Below are 4,720 nucleotides of genomic sequence, written 5' to 3'. Positions count from 1 at the left end.
CCGATGTGGGACTTGATCCCAGGTCTCCAGGATCATGCCCTGGGCTGAAGGCAGGTGCTAATCCGCTGGGCCATCGGGGCTGCCCAAGAGGAGTCTTGTTGACTTGAGAGTGCTCTGTGAAGATACAGGACTTAATGTTCGGGTAAGGATCCAGTATTGCCATGATAGAAGGTGAAGTGAGTTGAAAGGTATTAGGAACACTGAATTGCAAGACTCAATAGATGTTTGTTGTGTCTCACAGAAAGGCTCAAAGGACATAGTATTTACCAGGCCATAAGGAATGTGTCAGTTAGGAGGTCACCACCTCCACCAAGAAGTTCAATAGGGCAGGTAGTTAAAGAACTAAGAGATTGATTTTTTTCATTTTATTTCATTTTAATTCTCATTTCAAAAGCGACAAGTAGCTACCATATTGGACAATTCAGAACCAGGAGATAGTCCCCAAAACTCTCTTTACAACACAAGGATTAGAAGGACTTCTTTTTTTTTTTAATAATTTTTTTAAGATTTTATTTATTCATTCATGAGAGACATAGAGAGAGAGAGGCAGAGACACAGGCAGAGGGAGAAGCAGGCTCCACGCAGGGAGCCGGACGTGGGACTCGATTCCAGGTCCCCAGGATCACACCCCGGGGTTAAGGCAGCACCAAACCGCTGAGCCACCGGGGCTGCCCAAGAAGGACTTCTTTAATAGCACACACACACACACACACACACAAATACTAACCAAAAGGAAAACACTAAATTTAATTACAGTAAAATTAAGAATGTACAAGGGCACCTGGATGGCTCAGTGGTTCAGTGTCTGCCTTTGGCTCAGGGTGTGATCCCAGGGTCTTGGGATTGAGTCCCACATCAGGCTCCCCTCAGGGAGAATGTTTCTCCCTCTGCCTATGTGTCTGCCTCTCTCTGTGTGTCTCTCATGAATAAATAAAATCTTAAATTAAAAAAAAAAAAAGACATACACAAGAATGTTCATAGCAGCATAACTTATAATAGCCAAACGCTGGATAAAACCTGTTGACTGACTCAGTCAGTGGAGCATGGGACTCTTGATCTTAGGGTTGTAAGTTCAAGCCCCACAGTGAGTTTAGAGATTATTTAAAAATAAAATATTTAAGAGTACCTGGGTGGCTCAGTCGGTTAATCACCTGCCTTCAGCTCAGGTAATGATCCTGGGGTTCTGAGATCGGGTCCCACCATGGCGTCCCTTCTCCCTCTCCTTCTGCTACTCCCCCTGCTTGGGCTTTCTTGTGCTCTATCTGTCAAATAAATAAATTAAATCTTTAAGATAAAAATAAAAAATAAAATCTTAAAAAATATTGGTTGGGGCACCTGTGGGGCTCAGTTAAGTGACCAACTCTTGGTTTTGGTGGGGGTCATGAGATCAAGCCTTGTGTCAGGCTCTGCATTCAGCCAGGAGTCTGCTTGAGATTCTCTCCCTGCCTCTTCCCCTCCCCCTGCTGTGTGCTCTCCCTCTCTCTAAAATAAATAAATAAATCTTTAAAATAAACAAATAAAAATTTTAAAATGGTTAATCTTATGTGAATTTTATCCCAATTTAAAAATAAATAAAAATGTAAAACTTTTAACAAACAAGCAAAAGATTATTTTTCCTTTGGAATAAAGGCAAATATTTGTTTCTTTTCTATAATTTAAATTCAGTTAATTCACCTATAATGTATTGTTGGTTTCAGAGGTAGAGGTCATGATTCAAAAGTCTTATATAGTACCCAGTGCTCATTGTATCACCTGCCCTCCTTAATGCCCATCACCCAGTTACCCAGTCTCCCCACTCCCCTCAGTTTGTTTCCTATGATTAAGTCTCTTACGTTTTGTCTCCCTCTCTGATTTCATCTTGTTTTATTTTTTCCTTTCCTCCCCTATGATCCTCTGTTTTGATTCTTAAATTCCACATATGAGTGAGATCAGATGATACCTGTCTTTCTCTGATTGACTTATTTCACTAAGCATAATACCATCTAGTTCCATCCACGTCATTTAAAATGGCAAGATTTCATTTTGTGATGCTGAGTAATATTCCATTGCATAGGTATATACCACATCTTCTTTATCCATTCAACTGTTGACAGACATCTGGGCTCTTACCATTGTTTGGCTATTATGGACATTGCTGTTACAAACATTGGAGTGTAGGTGCCCCTTCAGATTCAGGATACATTTGTATCCTTGGAGTAAATACCCAGTAGTGCAATTACTGGATTGTAGTGCAATTGCTGGTCTCTGCATCCTCGCCAAGATCTGTTGTTTCCTGACTTGTTAATTTTTGCCATTCTGACTGGTATAAGGTGGTATCTCATTGTGGTTTTGATTTGTATTTCCTGGATGTCAAGTGACGTGAAACATTTTTTCATGAGTACATTCCTTTCTAAAAGGAAATAAATAGACTTTTAAAGTTTCTGGAAACCCTGCTGTCTCAGTCAGAAGAGCATGCAACTCTTGGTCTCAGGGTCATGAGTTTGAGCCCCACATTGGGTGTAGAAATTACTTAAAAAAAAAAAAACCTTGGGATGCCTCGGTGGCTCAATTGGTTAAGTGTCTGCTTGGGTCACAATCATGACATACTATGATTGAACCCCATGTCAGACTTCCAACTCAGGAGGGAATCTGCTTCTCCCTCTCCCTCTGCCCCTCCCCACCACGTACTTGCTCTCTCTCAGTCTGTCTCTCAAATAAATAAATAAAATCTTTAAAAATAAAATAAAATAGGGGCATCTGGGTGGCTCAGCGTTTGAGCATCTGCCTTTGACTTAGGGCATGATCCCTGGGTCTGGGGATCAAGTCCCACATCAGGCTCCCTGCAGGGAGCATGCTTCTTCTGCCTGTGTCACTGCCTCTCTCTCTGTCTCTCATGAATGAATAAATAAAATCTCTTTAAAAATAAAAATAAAGGGCAGCCCTGGTGGCACAGCGGTTTAGCGCCGCCTGCAGCCCGGGGTGTGATCCTGGAGACCCGGGATCAAGTCCCACGTCGGGCTCCCTGCATGGAGCCTGCTTCTCCTTCTGCCTGTGTCTCTGCCTCTCTCTCTCTCTCTCTCTGTGTGTCTCTCATGAATAAATAAATAAAATCTTTAAAAAAAAAAATAAAAATAAAAATAAAATAGGGCAGCCCGGGCAGCCCGAGTGGCTCAGCGGTTTAGCGCCCCCTTCAGCCAGGGTGTGATCCTGGAGACCCGGGATCGAGTCCCACGTCGGGCTCCCTGCATGGAGCCTGCTTCTCCCTCTGCCTGTATCTTTGCCTCTGTGTGTGTGTCTCTCTCTCTCATGAGTAAATAAATAAAATCTCTTTTTAAAAAAACTTTAAATAAATAAATAAAAATAATAAAATAAAATACAATTTTGAAAAAATAATTTTTTCTTCTTTTTTTTTTTTTTTATTTGCTTATGATAGTCACAGAGAGAGAGAGAGAGAGAGGCGCAGAGACACAGGCAGAGGGAGAAGCAGAGGGAGAAGCAGGCTCCATGCACCGGGAGCCCGACGTGGGATCCGATCCCGGGTCTCCAGGATCGCGCCCTGGGCCAAAGGCAGGCGCCAAACCGCTGCGCCACCCAGGGATCCCTGAAAAAATAATTTTAAAAAATTTTCTGGCACCCCTAAACCGATCAAGTTGCTTTTTTAAGGATTGTACAAGGTGAGAAAAAAAAAAAAAAGGATTGTACAAGGTGATTTTTTTTAACTGTACAATGAGGACTTAATATATGTATATATTAGGGCGCCTGGGTGGCTCAGTGGTCTAGTGTCTACCTTTGGCTCAGGGCGTGATCCCATGGTCCTGGAGTTGAGTCCTACATCAGTCTCCCTGCAGAGAATCTGCTTCTCCCTCTGCCTATGTGTCTGCCTTTCTGTGTGTGTCTCTCATGAATAAATAAATAAAATCTAAATAATAACATATGTATATATTGTTAAATGAATGTCATAATCAAGTCAATTAATACATCCATCACCTTACATAGTTACCTTTTTTTGGAAGGATGGTGGTGATGAGAACGCTTAAGATCTGCTCTATTAGCAAATTTGTGAGGCTCTAGTCTCACTAACTATAGCCACTACGCCATACATCAGATGCCCAGAGCTTCATCATCTTATGAAACTTATAAAAATGTATGCCCTCTGACAAATATCTCCCCGTTGCCCCCACCCCGCCTGCAGTCTCCAGCAACTACCATTCCTACTCTGGTTCTATGACTTTCTTAGATTCCACGTAGAAAGTGAGATCATGCAGTATTTGTCTATGTCTGGCTTATTTCACTTACCATAATGTTCTCCTCCGGGCTCACCCTTGTTGCTTTTGCTTTTCAGTCTTAGATCTACCACCTTTTCTGCTCTCTGCCGGATGCTTCCAGCGTGTCTGTGTGTGAATATGCAGGGCACCTCTGTGGGGCTGCCTTTGCCTCTCTTCCCCTGACCTTTTGCAGGCTCTCCGGTGGTGAGCGACGCTTTGCTGAGTCTGCATTTCTGCAGGCGGTCCTCAAACTGATCACGACAGGAAGCCAGGCTTCCTGGGGTCCTGAATCAGCAGAGCAGGAAGGAAATAAAGGCCACAGAACCGTCAAAGAAGAAGAAGACAACTTGAAGGCAAAAAATCCATACCTCTAAGGATAGGTCAGAGAAGAATAAAGCATGGTACGCCTGGAGTCCCATCGTCTGCACAGAGAGGCACAGACTCCAGAGCAAGGTTCCAGCAGAGCCCTTTCCTAT

The 4,720-nt window shown here is 42.9% G+C and overlaps 1 long non-coding RNA gene across 1 annotated transcript; it reads right to left on the bottom strand.

Annotated features, from left to right (window-relative positions):
- Positions 1-4,428, bottom strand: LOC129504112 (uncharacterized). Its single transcript, XR_008663308.1, has 3 exons — positions 4,276-4,428; positions 1,127-1,262; positions 1-114 (listed from the first exon to the last, which is right to left on the bottom strand). It is a non-coding gene; the product is annotated as an uncharacterized LOC129504112 (long non-coding RNA).
- Between the last annotated feature and the right edge of the window lie 292 nt (positions 4,429-4,720).

This window comes from Nyctereutes procyonoides, unplaced genomic scaffold, assembly GCF_905146905.1.
Source record: "Nyctereutes procyonoides isolate TBG_1078 unplaced genomic scaffold, NYPRO_anot_genome, whole genome shotgun sequence".
NCBI classification, from domain to species: domain Eukaryota; kingdom Metazoa; phylum Chordata; class Mammalia; order Carnivora; family Canidae; genus Nyctereutes; species Nyctereutes procyonoides.
The sequence above is the reverse complement of the archived record's forward strand: the minus strand, read 5'-3'. Positions and strand labels throughout refer to the sequence as shown.